Source organism: Coturnix japonica, chromosome 3 (genome assembly GCF_054131305.1).
Source record: "Coturnix japonica strain WE chromosome 3, WE-NBRP24, whole genome shotgun sequence".
Classification (NCBI taxonomy): domain Eukaryota; kingdom Metazoa; phylum Chordata; class Aves; order Galliformes; family Phasianidae; genus Coturnix; species Coturnix japonica.
This window is the reverse complement of record NC_140665.1, coordinates 32,478,119-32,499,991: the sequence shown is the minus strand read 5'-3', so window position 1 is coordinate 32,499,991 and position 21,873 is coordinate 32,478,119. Positions and strand designations below refer to the sequence as shown.

The following is a 21,873-nucleotide window of genomic DNA, read 5'->3' as shown; positions in this document are numbered from 1 at the left end:
ATTCTGGGGTTGGGGAGGGGTCAAATGCCATTTTCCTGCCCTTCATTAATGCTACTAATTCATTACTGCCTTCCTCGCTCTGGCAGAGCAGTTCAAAGTCTTTTGACACCAGTGCCCCTACATATATCTCACCAGTGAGTGAGTCAATACGAGAAAGCACCAGGGCAGAGGGTTACAGAAATATGAGCTCCAAAGAAAGAGTTCTAGCCCACCCGTGTCAGTGCTGGTTAAACCTGAGAGCATTAGGATAAACCCTGGCTCAGGCATCACATCCCCAGGCTGTATTCATGGGCTGCCTGTTTGCTGTACGTAGTGGGTTATTTTCTTAAAGCTGTTTAGAAATGGCTTGACCTGTGTTTTGTGAGAACAAACATGGCTTGATGATTGCTGGGGAGCTAATAGGGGTTAAGCAGCTTCACCTCAATTTGTCTCTTCTTCCTGAATAGCATTTCAAACTTAGCCCCGTATGTATTCACTGAACAGCAGTGGTTTATCTGAGTGCACTGGCTGGCCCTTGGAGTTCAAGCATGGTCTGTGATTGACTGGGGACATCTAATTAGACTGACAGTACAGCTCTATGAGGCTGTGGAAGACAGGAGAAAATGATATGGTGATGCATACTGATGGTGCTAGATTACCAAAATCTCTGAGCCTTCTGGGTTGATGAAGTCAGATATCACAAGTAGCATCATCACTGAAATGATTTTTTTTTTTTTTTTTCCCATTGACAGTGGATCTGCTCCAGGTTTCAGATTCAGGACCAGGTAAGATGAGGAAGAGGCTGTCTTTGTAACTACTGCCAAGTGACACGAGAAATTGCTGGTAGCAGAGTGGCCTGGGGATCAAGGCATACATCTTGTCCATATTCTGGAGTTAGACTGCCAACAAATCCTGCCTTCCCTCACAGTGGGAGAAATAGGGCTCTTCCAAGGACAGCCAGCCTCTGACAGAAGTTGTGCTGGAGACAGACAGCAGAGCATGTAAAGAACTTTAAAAATCAGTCACCCAGAACTTCATAGGGACACTAAGCCAGTTTGCTGGTCCCAGCAGTCACACTACCCCACTAAAAAGGGAGACCTGGAGCCTGCCTCAAGGTGAATCCCACAAAGCAGCCAAATTCAAACCTGAAAGCTGTGAGTGCACGTTTGGTTAAAGATTAACCTCAGTAGAAGCACAGAGCACCTGAGCACACAGAGTCTCATAGTATTCCTGGCAGCCCCAGAGAAGCCAGCTACCCTGGCACGTGTGCTGCCCTACAGGGCAACAGTAATACCAAATTAAGGGAACAACATTCTAAGTGACTTTCAGGGAATTAGACTTTGACCTTGAAATGTGGGAGCAATATGTGGATTTTTTTCCCCTTAGAGTATTGCTTGATTTTTTAAACTGTTTCATAGAGGGAATGAGCAAGTTGGTATTCAGCATACTGGGAGTCGCGTTTGTTACACTGCCTGTGAAAGAATCAGAATGCATTTACATGACTTTAAATTAACTATGTTTTTGTAATCTTGCTTAATGAATGAAAAAGTGTATAATTTCAGTATCTAGAAATACAAATGATTCATCTGTGTTGTATTTGTTTCCATTAGAAGAGATTTACTCTTTGATGACCATGAATTCTCCCAAATTTTTTTTAAAAAGGATTTGCTTATTATTGTTTATTCCTCACTACTCTCGATTTATAAAAACAACAATCAAAACAAAACCCCAAAACTATCGTTTATACTGATCAGGATATGTTAATTTTATATCACAGCACTTTTTAAAAATTATTATTTATTTTTTAGTCAGCAATGAAATAGGAAGGCATTTAATGCCAAACATTTAATGAAAGCAAATAGAGCAAACATGAATTGCAAGTCTTCTAATGAATAAATCTGAATAATAAGAATCCCACTGGAGTGTAGAGGCAGATAGGTTAATCTTTTCACCTGAATTTTAATACAAACTGAAAATAATATCAGAAGGATTTAACATTTAACACCTAGCTCACCATTAAACTCAGGGAAAAAATAAATTGTATTATAAAATTTGGTCTGCAACTATATTTAATTAATGGAATCAAAGAAAGGGTACCTATAATGTGGTCTCCGTAATGTCAGAGAGGATGGATCACCAGATGCAGTACTGCATTGCCAGAATGACTCATGGCAAAATGAAATGGAGGAATGCTCATCAAACTGATTCCAAAATGTCATTGTGGCAGTGTAAGACTGACCTCTCTCCCCAGCACTCAGAACATTCCTCCCAGCTAAAAGTCACCAAGGAGTGATTAGAAGTCCTGCTACTCATCATTTACTCTTTTGGACTTTTCTATGGGTGTCAAATGAAAAGCAAAACAAACAAACAAACAAACAACAATAACAAATTCTAATTGGTCCTCCTCTCAAATATTTCAGTTCAATTTTTTGTGCATTTTAAAATTTGATTCATTTTTCATCATGAAACATTGCAAGATGAAGCAGAGAAATCTAGATCATGGAAACACTGTAGAAACTATAATTTTTTGGTTGAATATCCTTAAACAGCTACTAATTTTACAGGGAAAAAAAAATCAGATTTACATCAGTATGTCAGAGATATTTATCCAGACCCACACAAATGTCAGCCTCAGAAAATATGATGCACATCCTGTAAATTCAAGGAGTGCAAATGTGGAAGAACTCTTGACCGTTTTCATGACACTGTTTTGACCTTGTTATTTGCAAGTGAAACTAGAAAGCTAATCATGATCATTTCTTGATATAGATTTTTTTTTTCTTTATTTTTTTACCCTTGATCTACAAAGCAAAATTACCTCCTTTTGAGGAATTTAGAATTGAGATCTTTCAGCATGACAAACAGTGTCTGTAAATGAAATCCACTAAACACAAAGGCAGAATTTTAGTTCTGTGAGCCAGTGCAAACTGTTCTCTTCTTTCACAGACATGGATGTCAAAGCTAGGTGTTCATTTCTGACATCCAAGAAAATGCATGACTGAAGGGTGTCTCTTAAGCTTGACTGCAGAAATCGGCAAGTATGTCAAACCGCTCCATATCATTCCATAGGATGTTAAGACCCATTGACTCAGAATTGCACTTACAAGAATGAGATGTCAAAACTAACAGAACTATCTTTAGGATGAATAGTAGTAACAAGTGGAAAATACCTAGTATTGAGCAACCACGCATGGAGATGAAAATACATTTCCTAGAAACTCAGACCATTGTTGGCTTTTGTTAACAGCATTCATTGCAGCATTGCAAAAACCTTAACATATATAGTCCCTAAAAAAATAGCATGATTTTACTTCTTTGAAACAAAAATTAAGATGAATAAGGCAAACACTGGAATTCTTACACATATAAAGAAACACACACAGAATTTTCTTTTAAGAAGCATGGGAATAAATAATTTTGCTCTTACATTTTCTTGCAAAACAAAAATGTTTACTTTCATTAAAAATTGATTGTTTTCACACTCAAAAAGTGATTGAAGTGATAGAAGAGACAGAACATGCTTTGTAGCAGCATTGAAAAGTTACGAATCAAAGTGGATATGTCATATTAGACACTGAACTAAAAGAAATAAAAAAGAATGCTGTCCTTCCTGGGTTGTCAGCATGCCAGCAGTCCCTTCTCACAGCAACATGAAAAGCAGATGCTCTGGCTGACACTGTCATCTACACCTTCAGACATCTCCAGGCAATTGCCCCAGGCATACAAGTGCTTCACCAGGTTAACAGGTTCTGGCGAGCTGCTGTGTGTCTGGATAGAATATGGTTTTCACACCTGAACTGCTCAATGCAAAGTCAATTTAGGATGGGCAATGTTGAATCACAAATTCCTGTGGTAATGCTGCCCACACTGACCATCTCCTTTAACAAACAGTTTGGAAACAGGTGCTATTTTATATTAATGACATGTACTTCTGAAATGAAGAACAAAGCAGCACGTTGCAAAATATTATTAATCCTAAGGTAAAGGAAAGGACAAGGAATGCTACGGAGTCAAACAGGCAATACAATCACAGAGTAAATGTTGAATTCTCTGTAAGATGATACAGTAGTTCCTAAGCCTCCATTTGAACAAGTGAGGGTGGGTTCTGTTTTCCTAATGCCATGGAATTAAGATCCATAGTTCAGTGGTCAAAAAAATAGCAAAGCAATGAATAAGATATTATCGTGGAACAGGCTGTCTTTCAGAAAGTGTTATAATATCAGTGATGTGCCCCCAGGTGCAATATGCGCTCAATCATGGGCAATCTATTTGAAAAAGAGATAAGGAAGATGTAGAATAATGTGATGAAAAAGGGAGCATGGCACAATTTCTGGGATGAGAGATTGCTAAGACTGAGATTGTCTAGTTTGGGAAACAGATGAGTATAAAATAATATAATAGGATTATATAACATAATGAAGTCACATGCAAAACCATGCATCACTATGTCTTTGGTCACACGCTATTTTACAAACTAATGAAGATAAACTTCTTCCTGCAGGCAAGATTTGTCATAATTGTCCAGCAAATATTCTTGTATCTTTGATTTTTAAGGAATAAAAACATCTCTGTTAGGATGCTGGACTGTAAGGACAGTTCATCCAAACCAACTTTTATATATCAACATTCCTAAAATATATCACACTACATATCAGCAAATAATGCACTGAGGTCAAAATTGGATTAGCTACGAAATTGAAATTAATCACTCACTTGTTAAAACAATAAATTTAATGGGAGGAACAATAAAAATAATATAGTTTTTTGGGGTTTTGTTTGTTTGTTCTTTGTTTTCTTTTTTGCTTCCTACATCCAAGGAAAGCAGAAATTGCAAGTTTCATACTAATACCATAAAAAAATGTAAACATAACTAAGAAAAAGCAGTGCCCAGGCTCAGAAAAGACACTCTGGATAGCATGTAAGAGCTTTGAAAGAAAAATGGCTCACTGAAGAGTGTTTCTAGCGTGAATAAAGCAACTCAAAAAATTCTTGTTTTTCTGTATCCTTTAAATAAATAAGCATCTTACAGACATGGGGATGACTGATAATGTTTTGATAATCAGCCATCAGAAATCAAGGAAAACCTCCCTGTGATTTATATTATTGTGAGGAACTTTTGGCTTGTTCCAAAACAATACAGAGGCTACCAGAACAGCATTTGTAATGAAGTGTAGAGCAAATGAAAATCCTGGAGATTAGATTCAGAGACTGAAGCGCACCCATTGAGAGAGAAAAGAAGATGTCAATATAAATGAAAAGCAATTTAGAGTTTTACTCTTATTCACATCCTGAGAAAAGCTTGAAGAAAATTGATTTGGAGAATCTATTAAAAAAAGGAAAAAGAAAAAAGATCCAGATGTAGGTTGACAATAAAACAAGTACGCATTTCTTTTTGCAAACACCCAGAGAATTAAGAAAAGGTAGCATTTGAGAAAAACATGTAACCAACCAATGTAATTCTAAAGCAATTCCATTTTTTGTCATCTTCCACGTACAAAGAAAATGCTGGTGCTTCCCAAACCTTATATTCAGTGTAGTAATTTTCTCAGAAGATAATGAAAACTGAAAAGAGAGAGAAATGCAAGGGAAAATATCAGGTTGTTTTAAAGGGCTAATTATTCATCTGAAATTACTTTAGTGAGCCATTCCTTTATAAAAATATTCTTTATATATCAAAAGTGCTCTTTGTCTTTTTCAGAGAAAACTGAGAAGTTCATTGAAAAAATAAACAAATAAATAAATAATTGGGGAAAAAAGTACTGCAAAATCCTTTTCTCTACAGTGAAAAATGCATTCATATCTAGAAATACCCAATGGGCAAGTAAGGTAAGCCTTCACTAGGAATACAACTATATGAATAGCTTTGGATTACACAACCTGGAGAGGACAAAGAGTTTCATTACAATGAAGACTGAGCGGGCTTTAAGGACTTCTAGGAAATGTTATGAAAGGATATTATTTTCCCTTGCATGGTTATTTGTCAGTAATGATTACTTTGAGAATGTGAAACTGAGATGAGCAGTGATAAGATGGCAGACCCTGGTAAGGAGATTTCTGGCTTAAACTGTTTTGAAATACTCTAAAACCTGTAGCACAGAATAATATTCTATATTGAAAACTTACCTGATGACCACAATTAAAGGTTCTTGATAAATAACTTTCACTGTAAGAAGAAAACAGACAGAAGTGAAAAAATGCAAATAAATAGGGATAGAAGTTGTTATAGAAAAAAATATATATACATTTGCTCCACTAAATCTCATTTTCATTTGTGCTTTTCATGACTGTTGGACATTTGAAATAGAAGTATTAGGACTAGCAGTGCTGGCCCTGTGACAGCTGGGAGACAGTCCCAGTCCTCTTTCTTCTGTTTGCCAAATTGCCTAGTTAATTCTGTAAGCTCTGGCAGCCCCTCAGTTTTCATAAGTTACTTGTATTAATGCTGAGGCTTAGCAGATCTAATCAAACATGAGGACAATAATAAAATGCTGTTACTAAAACCAGCTGATCAGAACATCATTTATCATTTTTTCCTTCAGCACAAGAGCTCTTTCTTCCTCTTTGGTGAGGTAAAGCTAATGCTTAGCACTGCTAACCTATAATTGAAGTTGTATTGGTTTTTTTTTTTTGGTTTTTTTTTTTTTTTTTTTTTTTTTTCAATTGAAGGAAGTTCAGTGGGTATCCTGATATATTGAAGGCTGATCACCTGCTTACATAACTTCTTGCACAGAAAGCCCTTCACAACCCTGTTCATCTTTACATAGGAACTTACAACAATCCTCTCTACAATGTAGTAACCACTGGAGTTTTGAAAATTCATTTTCTACTTTCTACCCTTATTTGTGAAGGAAAATATGTTCCTGGCTTCTGCTTGTTAGTCTCCGTACTCTGCACTGGAGCATGAAAGTTTTCCTTTTTTTTTCCTTTTTTTTTTTTTTTTTTTTTTGTGAACTTATATTCAGCAGCAGTGGTGTTTCTCATTATTTGTATCAACATGTACTTTGAAACCTACAAAACTCGAGGGTATAATGTTGTTTTTCAGCAACTGGTTGATTATGCATCATGTGAAAACAAGTACTTCCTCTTAATGCAGTGCCCTCAGTCATCACAGAAAATTCTAGAGCTGTTCTCCTCTCAGTAGGAGAAAAGCAAGCACCTCAGTCCTAATCATGATTTACCCATATCACATTATTCATCTCTTATCTAACATAACACCAAAATTACTTACTTCTTATATAAAAACAATTTCTTCTCTCAGAATTTCATTTCCCTGCCCACAAACACATAGTATTATTCCAGACCTGGACACAATTTTCCACCTGAGTACAAAGGCATTATTACACCTGCAGTGCTATTTTCTATTCCATTACATTTAGCCCTTTTCAGTCATTGTTTTAGTGCAATTGTCATTTGCCATCATGATACCTCTTCACTAAAACTTGCGGGCTTTCTCTAAGTTGATCTCCTTTAGATATGACCAACCTAAATAGTTTGTACCCATATCTCTGATGAACCACCACTGGATGGAGACCACAGAAATAATACAAGATGATCCAAAATGGGGTTCTGTGATGTATATGTGTTGACTCGAATTTTATGTTTTAGTTGTTCCTGAAACATGAAAAGGGCAGAAGCACCTGTTTTGTAATTATTACAAATCACGTAAGCAGGGAACACATAACCCAAAGATAAGTGAAACTTTATATATGTTAGTTGAGGTTTTCGCTTCACAATATTCCGAAGACTTTCTCTATTCAGAGCTGCAACATGCCATTGCCTGACCCATAGCATTAACAATCCTGTCTCATAGCTAAACAATAAGAACCAAAAGCAGATATTGTAAGAGCGTCATAGTCAGAAATTTTAATGTGCAAATTCTGAGAATAAATTTGTTTTTCTACACCAATCAGTACATTTAACTTCCTGTATTTGTGCATCTAGGTATCTTTGACACACACTAATCTTCAAGTCATAGAGACTTGTAACTATGCACAGATGATTTAGGCTACAGGAATATATCCTGAATTTCCACCTATAACCTTCCCATTTTATTCCTACTCCACACTGCCACATTTTGAAAGAGACAATACAATGAAATATAATATAAAAGTTTAAGTAATGAAGCATGTACTTCCTGCATCTTAATATTTAAAACAGGTAGAATTATTTCAAGCTCTTTTCTCTTATGCCTTTCTTTGCGCATACATTTAAGGCAAATGTCAGCTACATTGTTTGCATATCTCATGCCCTTTGTTCCAGGCTCCTAAGGGATCCATATACCTAAGTTCAAATCTACTGTCCTCAAAATCATCCCAAAAGCAGTCCTTTAATGTATCTGGTGTCCACAAGCATCCGTGTTTAACATTTGCATCCACAGTTCACCTGTTATTATTTCTTCATGTGCCTGAAGAGGCATCAGTCTTTTCATGGTTAGGTGACATTTTTTATGCTGGAGCCCCAAAACACTTTGTACCTCTTACTACTTTCTCTGAGGGCTGCTCTGGTAAGTTCTGCTCTGTGCATCAGCATCTGCTGGAGGAGGCAGCACGGTCACCTCCTTGCACCATGAAGTAATGCCTAGAACATTTCTCTTCAAATTTCAGAGGCATCTTAAACTACATCTCCTATTTCTGAGAAAATACATCCAAGCAAAAAAGCTACTTAAAAGGAACAGGGACAAGGAGGAGAACTGGTGGACTAGGTACATGGTCGTAGGGAGATTTCACATTTGCTTCTATGGAAAGAAAATAATTCGTCATTTAATAAGAACAAGGAGAGAAATTCAAGAGAGAGAGAGCAAGATTTTTCATAGCGGATTAAAACAGTTCAAATTCTGCTTTTTCTACATGAAACAAAGAAACAAACAAACAAACAACAAAAAAAGATGAAGCACCAATATAATTATGGGAGCAGAAAACAGGGAGCCACATCCCTCTCTCCCTGCAGTCACAAGGACAGGGAGACATTAAGCTTTTTGCTTCCCCTTTTCAGTGCAACAAGATTTTTAAGCAGCAGAATGGAGGTGAGTGATCTCTCCCCACTGAATAGGGCACAAATTACACATGGCAGTCTCCCAGTGGCAGGGGCTCCCATCCCTTCCTCTGGCCACATTTTAACCATAAGCCTGAACTTCTCTTTCAGTTTCAGGAGAATGGGGCAAAGAGCTGTATTACTGATGGATATCAACGTCTTCTTGAAGCAAGCATCTTTAAGGTACCTCCTACCACTTCCCTGTCACTCTGCATATGCCACAGACCCCAGTGAAGTGCAATAGAATAGTAGTACCAGTCCTTAAAAATGAAGCCACACAGAAACAGGGAACAAAAGCTTAATGGAATACAAACTACAAAGCTTCTCATCCCTTTCCCCAAAGCTTCTGACATCCTTCTTAAGGCACTGTGCATGTGTTTCTGTCTATCTGGTAACCAGGAATAGTTCTTTTGAAGAACAGAGCAGAGAAAAATCACCATTCTTGTATAAAATGCTTTCTCAGTAGGTGGGAGACCTAGGTTAAATTTCTCCATCAAATACAAGAGATTAAGCTCCATGCTTGCTGTGCTCTAGAAACCTGCCTTAATCACAAGGCTATAGGTACCTATTTCAGGGGCTTGATTCTTCCCTTTGACATTACAGTGCCCTGGACTGTGGTACCCTTTTATCACCATGTACTTCTGGGGCTTTACTAGTTTCGTATTCTCTACTTCCGTATTATGAATGCCACAGTTATTATATTCATGCAGCAGCAATCGCCCTTTCAACATATAGAAATTCAGGATTTCTGAATAATTTCTCTTACCTCTGGTGCTATTAAAAAAGTTATATCACAGTGGGTTCACGGTAACCCAGAGCCATTGAAAAACAAGTTTGTTTTGTCTTCAATCCAGAGTATTATCTCCATATTTTTTTGTTCTAATTTTGACTTCTGTGATATTTTATGAAATTGTGACTGTATTTTCTCATTATTTTTGTATCCATTGTCCATTAGACTAACAAATAGATGGGTTTCTCAGATTTTCTCTGGTTGTTTTTGTTTGTTTGTTTTGTTTTTGTTTTTAATGCTGTACATAAGGAAAAAGTAAAAAAAGAAGCTCAAAGAGATTAAACCTAATACCAGTCTGAGTCATCCTGCACTATTCTCCACAACTGAAACCTGTAAGTAGATGAAAGGCACTTCTCAAACTTCTCCTCTCAGTTTAACAGCAATGGGACAATAATATCCCTTGATAGAGTTACTAATGAGAACGTTTCATGGAGAATTTTGAAAGAACAGAAGCACAGGTCATATATTGAGCTTACTCCTTGTACTGAGGCAAACCCCTGTTGAAATGAAAGGGAGCATTCTCTAAGCCTAAGTGAACCAAAGCTCATTTAAGGATATAACTTCATACTTTCTTACTAAGGATTAAGTTTCCTGAAGCAACCCTGAGACAAACCTTCAGAAGGTGTTTAAGTGCCTAACTTCACTTCCTAGGAGCTGCAGGCAGGAATAGCTCAGAGAATGCTTTCTTCTTGGGACTGGACAAAAATATGAGATAACCCTATTAAAGAATAGGCATGAGACCAAAGAGCAGAGTAGTAGAGCAGCAGAGATGGCAACACATGCACAATAACTGCATGTGAAAAGCAAGAGAGAGAAAACCAAGGTCAGGGGAGGAAGAAGAGGTACTCTAGACACCAAAGACAGCTCTCTTAACAAAGTCTGCAGCCCACAAAGTACCCATGCTGAAGCAGGTATATCCCGAAATCCTGAAGCCCATAGACGGCCCCCACCAGAGCACAACAAAAGCATGGGGAGGGAGGCAAAGAAGACTGTGACTTCCGTGGATTTACAAACCTGTCGCAATCACTCTGTGCTGCTTGAATCAAGGGAGAGGAGTCTAGAGTAAAAGCACAGGTTGCACAGATAGGATGTGGAGTTTTCCCCACTGGAGATACCAAAAAGCCACCTGGACACGATTTGTCAGAGGTTCCTTCTAACTTGAGCCCTTCTGAGACTCACTGTGAATACCAAGAGGGAACAAAATACATTTTAACTGTTCTAAAAATAGTTAAGTGACAGGAGGTGAAATCCTTAAAATATCTCTTATCAGCTATGATAAAAATTGGGTAGAGAAATTGTTATTTTTTGAAGTGAAATGTTGAATTAAGATTTGAATGAAGTCTCTGCAGACTATACTGATTAACTCAGTTTTAAATGCAATGACTTTTTCCAGTTTTATTTAACGTAATGGAAAGAAAATGGAGGGACAACAATGGTCATTCTCGCATTCCTTGAACATCTGAGTATTATTTCTAATTCAGCCAGGAGAAACGGTATCTGTCTCTTTGTAAGACTGTTTTTATCTACAACTTTTAGTTCCACCTGACTTATTAATTTACTTGACAAGCTGATAAATGGTCTCTGTCATCATTACTGTATGTGCTTGTGCTTTTATATTGCCTTCATAATTTTATCTACTTTGGATATCAAACTAGATGGACTATAATTTCATTGTTCATATAGTGTATCCTATGCATAATGTATTTCAGCAAACTATCAATGTATGAATACTGTATTACTCAATGTCATTTCTCCTTTTAGCATGTATATATATATAGTTTAATTTCAACATATTTTGTCACTAAAGTAGAAAACAAAATGAAGTGAAACACAGATCATGTTCAGTAAGTTCTACTTGAAAACCCTGACTGAGGACGCTAGATCAGAAGAGTTCTCACTAAATAAAAGAAAGTCTACTGGGTCTGCTGCTGTGTCCCTTAATAGTAAATTTTGCCAAATAAGAGTCCCAGGGTTAAAGAAATATTGGTTAAAAAACATTTACCCTGAGCAAGTTTAAACTGGCAGTATCTAAAAAACAGTTGTCTGATAACATAGAGAATGTAGGCATAGTTTAAGGTTGATGAAATTTAAAGTGAATTTTATATTCATGGGGTCATTTGCCAACATATTTAATATCCTTATGATTTCATTTCAAATACCTTCACTGTAGGGCTGATAAAATCCTGAAAATTGACCTTAACTAAAATCAGATATTACAGTTTTGCTAATGTCGGGAGGATCAGGTTTATAACCCACATTTCCTAAGGATGTGAGAGATGCTTTTGTAGGCTTAAGTTTGATCAATTCTGATGTTTTCTGTTCTCATTTACCAAGCCAGGGAAGCACAGAGGCAGAAATAATTTATAACAAGAATCTTCTATGTGTCAATTTAGTTTTCACATTCTTAAAGAAAATGCCATTTTACAAGATGCATATGTCTAACCTCAGAAAGGACACTTCTCATATTATTTCAGAACATTCCTACTGAAATGTAGCCTTCCCATGTTAGTTTTTTTGTTTGTTTGGTGGTTTGTATGCATTCGAAACATTTTCATTCAAATGGATTCATTTCTAAAAGGCTAAGAGCAGTGCATACCAAAAAATATTGTTGATTTTGACAGATCTTAGCATACAGATCTGGTTGTTAAGGTTCACAGACTTAGTCTGACCAGTGCCTCAGCACAGTACTAAAAGAACAGGGTTCTCCTTGTTTCTTGTCCCAACTTCACACATCACCTCAGCGTTATTGTAAGGCCTACAGCTTTCAGATATTCTTTCATTATATTTATTAGCTTCAATTCTAATTATATTGTATTATAGTGTGTTATCTTGCCTTCCGATAATATATTTAGTAAATTAGTTTGTTTCTCCTCAGATTGTTGCCACTGTTCTTAATTATTTTGGGGTCCCTTATTTCCCCTTTCTGGAGGTGCAGATTTTGCAAAATCCTTCTGCCTCACTAGTCACAGAACCAAGCCAAACCATCCCATAAATTGTCGACAAGTCTGCAGTATGATTAACTGCAGAGTGGTCTGTGTTTTCCTTTCTTCACAAGGTTTGTATAGCTTTTGATTTTATCATTATTGCCCTTTTGAAGGGTATTTCATGATTATTTGATTTCTTCCCTGTCATTTTACCAGCTCATTTATGTCCAGCTTAAAATGAAGGTCCTTACTTTTAATAACATGATCTACTCTGCGAGGACTGCATCTCTGGGTATTCTTCTGATGGAGCCTATCATACAATACCTTTACTCACAATTTAAAGAAAAAAAAGAAAAAAAAAGAATAGAAACCCCCCAAATTAACTGTATTTTGTCAAAACAAAGCATACCAGCTTACACTGAAATTTTAAACCAGTATAAAATTACATGTGAAAATTTAACTACCAGTATAGCTGACCATCTATACATACTATTCAAAAAAAAAAAAAAGGGGGGGGGGGGGGGTGGAGGGGTGGGGAATATTTTCATACATTTTTATGTCTGTCTTCTATATTCATATGATATTCATCTTACCACCCCCCAGCCCCCTTGGTTGGTTTCACTCTCATCACAGTATATAAAGCCCAAGGCCCATTTGGATTGTCATACAAACTAAAGCATTCCTACTTTTTTTTAATTATCCGTGGCCCTGTGATTTTGTGGTGCTTTTACTCATAACTGTCAGCCTTAGTTTTACAATTTGCACATCCCCAGTGCCACTGAAGTCCAAAAAACAGGTACATGTTCTTTGCCATTTAAACATAGTTTGCTTTGAAAGTAATGCACCTTACTTATTTCCATGGAAACTACTATGTATTCAAAAAGCACAATAGCACTATTTGATAGAGAAAATTCTCAGCTACAAAAAACTATTTTTCAACATGAACAAGAACCTGCATGATGCACTTGTAAAAATCTGCATGAACATATGGAACATGGCCCATGTACCGTGTCTCTATTACAGCTGCTGAAATGCATCACCCAGTACTTCACTGTGCTCACATCTACTGCTTGGTCTCCATGAACATTCAGCAAGTGTTGGTGAATGCCAACTGGTGCCATTTTTTCTGCACAGAGGAATTCAGTGACTCCCTTTTGCTGTATCCACACTTCCATGTCAGATTCCATTTTGTCAGTCTGCCCCTCTGCTGCTTTCTGTCACAGAGCAAGAAAATGTAATGTAATATTGGTGGGAAGATTCAACCTCTACTGCCATATCACAACCATCTGTCTCTAACATTGCGGGTCAACATAATAAAGAAGGAAACATTACTTTCGGAGAAGCCCTAATACTAAAAAAGATGCACAAGCTGTTCATGTCATTACCTTATACCCACACAAAGCTCCAGTATTAAGTCATCTTAAGAAAACACAGAGGAATTATGTTCTCCATTTAAGGCCTTCTGATTTTTTTTCCTTCAATATCTTAAGAACAGAGACAAGATGATTCAAAGTAGCAGAAAATATTCACCAAAAACTATGCATTTCTAACACACCTACAATGTTTCTAGATAATTTAGCAGCAGTAAAGAACAGTCTTTAAAAATAAGTTTTTTAAAAAAAACTGTTAAGGCTAACACAGAAAACTTTCTTCCTTTAGTGAGTGCCTTTCTATGGAGAACATTCAGTAGAAGTTCAAAATGATTCAAACGCGCTGTTTTTCAGCCATTTTGCCCTTGATGAAAAGACCAGAACTCAGTCAGTTTAACTGGGAAATGTAATATGCCAAATGCAGACAGACAGCAGACTCAATACCTTATCTTATATATTCTGGTCCAATGGGGATGCCAGATCTCAAAAATTTGATTATTACATTGAATCTCAAGATGGGGTGCTAATTCGCAGTCCTACTATATGATATTTGGGCAATTAACCACACATATCCATGCTTTGGCACCTACAGCTCAAAACAAAGTTAGCCAGTCTCTTAAGAAAATGTGAAATTACCAGGGCTATTTAGAGGATGCTATGTAAAAATACATACCTCTCTCCTCACAGCAACCTGTGATCTTCAGAGTAGGCTGCTAAGAAGAGGTCTCCATACATACAGTTACAGAATAAGAGAAGAAGCTGAAAAGGTAGTTTTATGAAAACTTCCTGCCTAAACCCAAGATTTTCTTCAAGGATACTTCTCAGCAATTTACATCACATAGATCTCTGGTATCTCAAGACCTGAAAAAATAACAGGTAACTTTAAAAGGGTCATGAAAATATTAGCATGCAGATTTTCACTTTCATTTTTGTAGTCAGTATAATTTGACAGTGAAAAGATTTGGCAGATCTAACAGTTAGTTTAAGGACACAGTTCACTCTACTTTTAATTTCATTACATTTGATGCATTAAACACCCCTTTTTCAAACAGCTTACAATTACCTGTGCATCTATGAAACCAAAATACTCCTAACCTATTTTCAGTATTAGTGCAGTTAGCATAAGCCCGGCAAGATTATGATCATGTTTAGAATGGATAACTTCAGAAGTCACTGGATTTCATTCTTCTCTAAAATATATTTTCTTATTCAATATATAACAATGATTTCTATAGCTACTGACAATAGTATTATCTGTCCATACAGGAGGGAAATTGGTAGCTGGAATTCAATGCAAATACATTTTTCCAAATTCCCTATCAAAATGTGTCACAAAATAATAACAACAAAAAAATCCTATCCTGGAGCCATAACTCTGATGTTGAACAACCGTGAATCGTGAGTGTAGTGATTAATGGTTGAGGAATCCACATACACACCAAAAAGAGCGACACTGAATGAAGCTTAAAGGCATTTCACTCCCAGGAGGCAATTAATAGATGGCAAGAATGCTGTTCATTTACAAGGTTATGTTAAAGTGGTAGTGATGTCACAGAGCTCGGTAAATGGTAGGACTGCATTAATGGTCCCCAAACCCCAAATCTCAGCACTCATTAAGCCTGAGTCATAGATTAATGAAGAGACATTTATACATTCAGTCTGTGCCATAAATAACTATGCAGCATTAAAGTCAGCTAATAATGAGGCAGAAGATGTTGCCTTATGACTATGAGCACATTTTAGAGATGTTTACGTTAAAAGAGATTTGTTTTTGTGTTTTTTTTTTTCTTAAAAGATGCGCTGCAAACCAGAGAAACTGCACAAAGCTGTTGATACAGTTTCTTCTGGGAAACTGTCATACATGCGGTGAACAACAAAAACCTTCAGATGAAGTTTGGCAGAACATATGTTCTTTCAGTAAATTACACACTTTTAAGTAGGTAGAAAACTCAACAGTAAACATGACCTTTAACCATAACAAACCTTTTAAGTTTAGCTGTTTTCCTTGGCAAATGGGAAAAGAAATGGTTATGGTGCACCTTCTAAGACGTTATTCGTATGTTATACATAGTAATAACTCATCAGATGATCTTTTCACTCTTAATGAAAGATGCTAGACTTTTAACTCTTTGTGTACAGGAATTAGCCTCAAAAACCTTTCAGGGCTTGCTTAGAATGATGCTTTTCCAATGTAAGACCCAAAAGGCTCTGCTACTCCACTACTGCAATATTTATATCTGATCTCACCAAAAGAAAGCCCAAACAGGAGCTCCAAATGCTACACACACCTATTGATAGTCACAATAGTCACAATACTTTTAAGTGCATAAAAATTTCAAGCTGACAAAGATACAGAAAAGAATTTCATTAAAATCACGGCTTGTAGTTATTAATCTCAAGATATTTCTAATAAAATATATATTAGTTTATTTTATATAATTATTGTATATGTTTTGAAATGCAGTTATATTAATACGAATAAGTTTTAGTGAAGTAGATTAAATTTCATGTTTACCAAAGAGACACCACTGTTATAAATAAAAAACTAAAACCAAACAACAACAACAAAACCCCCCCCAAAAAAACAAACCACCCCACCACAAAACCATACAGTGACTAATTAAAGAAGAATACACATTTTTGTTAGATTGTAAGAAATGATTACTTACTGTACACAAATATATGTAAACATGGGGTTTGTCAAGGAGTTATCTAGACCTATCTGTGTTCATGACAGGGGAACAGAAGACCCACAGGCCCACCAGCCCATAAAGGATTAGAGGGAAGGGTAGGGAGATGGGAGCTGGTCCTAAAAACAAACAGTAGCAATGATCTGAGGAAGAAAGCTGATTTACTAAGTATTATATCAGAATGCAAGATAACACAACATAATATAATATAATTGGAATTGAGGCTAATAAGAAAAATAAAATGAGAGAGAGGCTGTTCAAAACCAAAGGCCTTAGTCAGAACTGAAGGAAAAACAGCTGGGGAACACAGCCACACACCGCCAGGCAGTGAGGGAGAGTCCTGTGACTTGCAAGGACCTTTATCTTCCCCTCTGAATGCAAAGTCCTCTGGGGTATGTAATGCTTCCCTTCTGAGAGACAGGTATTTGTAAAACTGGTGGTACATGGAAGTGGGACATTAACTCTTTCACTCCCAGTGCTTTACATGATGTTATGATGTGGAATACTGATAAGAAAAATCATAAAGCCATGACAGAATTATATTTTCAGGCAAAGAATTCAAATGAATAATTAGACAGTTGAATAGAATTTTGTAACCTTTCATAGATACTGGGTTTTAGTATTTCCAATACCTGACCAATTGACTTCACTGATTAATTAACTGTGCATTTTATTTTTTTAATCTAATTGATATTTCTTTCTCTAAAAAAATGCAAATGAAGCTTTCTCTTGTATAGCTTTCAAAGCATCCTACCTACTTCTGGAAATGAGACAGACGATTGTATACAGAGGTTGTGCTTCCTGAGTGCTATTAGCTTTCATACAGATTTACCCAATATAGAGAGGAAGAATTCCAAGTATATTTCTCAATTTGTTAACGTACATTAACAAGTCAAGAGTCAACTATCTTTCTTGAGTCTCCAGAAGCCTTTCCAAAACTTTTCTCCAGCATAGAAACTTACTTAACTCCCACATTTACAGAATGAGGTCATAAGATCAATGCATAGGAGAGAAAGTTTACATGCCACCTGATGTGAGAATTAGATGTTGGCTCAGACTAAAGCTTTTAGGAGAAGACAACGAAAATCTTTAAGGTACTTTAAAACAACGACTGGAACTGACAACACAAGTATGCAGAAAGAAGATCTATAAGCAGATATAAAAACAAGGATGAAGAAAAACATTTGGAAAGAAGAGTTTATATGTGTGTTTCAGATAAGATTTTAGGATAAAGTTTACAAAAAGCTGAAATGTCTTTTACTTCTAAGGATGGAGTCATATTTCTTTCTTTGCTGTAAATAAGCCAGCATTATTAACATCCAAGCAGCTGTCATACTATAAGTTGGGAGAGGGGCTTGGAAATGTAGATATAAGACAGGATTTTACATTTCTCTATAAATTGATTGAGACTGATTATTATGAATGATGGTGAAGAAATCAAGAACAGAACATCATAATCTGCATAGGAACAATCATAGCTTTGGTTTAGGTGGAGGAAGAGAATCAGACTAACAAGAAAGAGCTGTAGCTATTGCCTTAAGTGAAGCAAGGAGAAATATGATGGCAAAAAATTAATAGATGAATAAATAAATAAATAGACAATTGAGTTAATACAGCCAGGAAGAACAAAAACAACATTAATAGCAAGCTACTGAGCAGGCTGTTTTGGAAAATTGCTAAGACTATTGTTATTAGTTATGCTATCATGTTATTTCAGCTCATTTCAACATGCATAGCACAAGACACATATTACTTGTTACTACTGCTTGTTTCTTCCCAATGCAAAGCAGAAATAGCTGCAGTGAAAGAACAGGTGGAACTGACGATGCAAACAATTGCTTATCAAAAAGGATCATGATGCAGAAAACAATTTGAAACATGGAACACAATTTTATGGTTTCTGAATTTGTGTTACTTATAATTTACCATTGCAACCTATGACATTTTGGACAATATCCTCAAATAATTCAAATAGAACTAGGTCTAGTAGATTAAAGGGAAAAAAACAGAAAATGAGGAAAAAGGACAAACAAATATATTAAGACAAAAATCATCACCACAGAATTTGTGCGTTTCAAGGGGCTGAGAGCAGAAATTATATATAAAGCCCTCTGTAATTTCCCCTGTATTTGGCACATAACATACTGTACATTTCATTCACATCCATACTAAGCATCTGCTCATGTCGGTACAACTTTGACATAATTTTTCTTATGTACTGGAAGCAAAATTAATGTATTGTGCATTGTATTTTCTTATCTGTTGGGAGCAGAAGCATACCGTTGCAGAGCTGGAGAATCTATTCCTGTCAGCTAAAATGTTAGATGGTGTAAAAGCAGAGTTAAGCTACTTTACCAAATCTGGCACTTTCTCCTTCTAATTATGCAGTAGAAGGCAGATCACATTTAACAAGCTTTGCACTCATTATAAACTATCGCTGGAGCTGAGATAATGTATTTCCCCTTCCTGCAAGTTTTGTGGTACAGAAAGATAGTGCTTTAAAAAAAAACTGCTTTTGATGGTGAACAGCATGATACAACAGGATTGTTAAGCTTGAAGCTCTTCTTTTTGTGCTAATTCTGCATGACCATAAGTTCTTGGCAGTCTCAGTTTACATAATACTTGGTCAGAATTGGTTATCATGGTGATTACAGGTTATACACGCTGTGAAAACAAAGGCCAGATGGAGTTTTCCAGAATTTCAGCCAATCATATGTATTTTCAATAAGCACCTGACTACTACAAATTGAGTTTAACCACAGCAGTGAAAGCAGATGGACATACTAAACATGACCGCTCTTCAGAAAAACACATAGACAAATGCCATCACATTTGATTGAATGACACTGTCTTCTGGACCAGAAAGCTGCTAATTTCTATTTCTTTAAATAAATAAACAAACAATATATATACGAGAAGCATTTTTTGAAACTACAGATAACGTTAACTTATTACGCAATTAGGTACTTGAGGAGTTTTTCACTGTAATTTCTGATATGGAATGAGATTATATTAACATTAGTAAATTTATCTTGCTATTATTTTCTAGACAGAAGAAAACATCAGGATGAAGTTTTGTTCCTGCTGACTTGACTTTCACTGCTGCCTGTGACATAACATACATGAAATTCGGTGAAAAAAGTCAGAACAGAATAGTCTGAAAAAAAAAAATTTCAGACATTCTTTCTATTTGTTTTAAAACAGCCTCTTTTTAGATCACTCATGATCTAAATTTCTATGATTTCTAATATCCATGATTTCTAATATCATTTTATCAGAATTTTATTTATGACAGCAGGCTGACCTGAGATACTCAGCTCTGGTCGTGCTTGGGAATTCCTCACTCCACTTCCCCTTGAAACTTCCGTGCATTGTGCTCAGCCTCACACACCAGTCAATACACACTGCACAAATCCTACTGACTTCTTTAAGCTCTACTTTTGAGTGTGATAAAGCTAGGGCTTCCCCGTTGTGAGGATATCCTAATTTATCTAACTTGCCAGAGATCTTAATCTAAGGCATGTCTTGCAGCAGGATGGAAACAAGTTTACTTCTGGAGTAATCTTATAGTATACCTGGATAATAAGAAGTGAACAAATGTCAATAAACAAACAGTAGATAAATAAATAAACAGATAATTTTCTATTGTTGGCTTAAGTACTAAAAAAATTTAAGGTTTGAGGAACTACTGCCATATTCTCTGCCATTCATTCTTCAAGGCTAGGAACAATAATTTTTATGGAATAGTCTACCATGGTATCCATTAAGAAGACACAGAGACTGCAGCATAGCGTTGACAGTCAGTGATATGCATACAACAATCTTTTAGCACAGAATTCCATATAGATCAAAACTTGTTTTGAAAAGAGAATGCAGAAAAGAGAATGCTTTTATTTAAGCTTTATCTAAAATGCTTGTGAGCAACACTAAACACTTTCCTACTTCTAAGAAGATAAAGCAAAATCAAAGGTAGTTCTTAAAAGCAGGAGTAAGAGAGAAAAGAAGTCAATAGAGACAAAAATTTGGTTCTCTCTTCTCACTATTAGGCTGTAAAAATATATTTTCCCATAATCCTGAGCATTCCAGTCTACTTAAAATTTATATTTTCCATGTAGTTACCAAATGATCCATTTGCAGAGTCACCAAAACTTGTTGTTGTTTCTGCTTGTTATTTCTGGTGAAAAAACAACAACAAAGAAAATACAGAAGATGCTTCCAGCAATACTACTTGTGTGCAGAAGGAAATCACACTGCAGTAGGACACATCTAGAAAACAAAACATTATAGCAGAGCACATCCAAAACATATTAGCATCTATCCTTTTGGTAACCGACAGCTATAATTTGTAGGTCCAGATATTATCTGCTCAACCTGAAAGAAGCTGCCTCATATTACATGAGATGTTGTACTTTAAAGACATGAGCCCTAATACAAAATTCCACATTCCCACATGAGATCCACAGACTTTAGCAAAGAAAAATAAAATGAACTAACAAGCTTCCCACAACCCAGCTCCATAGTCCCCTATAAGCATCAACAGATAGACTTTACTTACCTGCTATTGAAGACCCATGTTACAGCCCTTCAGGGTTCTCATATCTTTCTGAAATGCAAAATAAAACAAAAAACAAATGTGTCCCTTCACTCAGGTAGAAACAAGTCCCCTCAGTATTCCTACTTTATCTGTTTTCCTGAAATGAGAGAAATTACACAAGTCTCCTTGCTATCTACAAAAAGAAAATGAGTATCACCTGTCATTTCACTTTTGCAGCAAAACAACCCTGCTTTCCCAGCTGTGATCCTTTCCACCATTGTAAGGTGCCATCAGTTTTTGCAGGATGAGCTGTTGTAGCTTCATGCATGAGCTCTAGCTCTGCGACTTTAACACTCCTTCCCCCTTTCTTCCCTCCCCAGATAACTTAATTTTGATGAGACTTCCCATGTTTCTTGACTTAAGCCAGAAAGCTGTTCAGCTAAAAGCAAAAAGTATGGCAGGTAATTAAGGTAGAGTTAATTTTCATTTTAGTTTTGAGTGATGATTGAAAGGTGTTCCTGAAATAGAAATAAAGGACAGTAAAAGTATTTACATT

General features: G+C 36.2%; 1 long non-coding RNA gene across 1 annotated transcript; it reads right to left on the bottom strand.

The window, feature by feature from the left end:
• Window positions 1-1,898: 1,898 nt before the first annotated feature.
• Window positions 1,899-21,429, bottom strand: LOC107311359 (uncharacterized). Its single transcript, XR_014943895.1, has 6 exons — window positions 21,339-21,429; window positions 14,767-14,954; window positions 13,785-13,937; window positions 12,975-13,047; window positions 6,103-6,142; window positions 1,899-5,541 (listed from the first exon to the last, which is right to left on the bottom strand). It is a non-coding gene; the product is annotated as an uncharacterized LOC107311359 (long non-coding RNA).
• Between the last annotated feature and the right edge of the window lie 444 nt (window positions 21,430-21,873).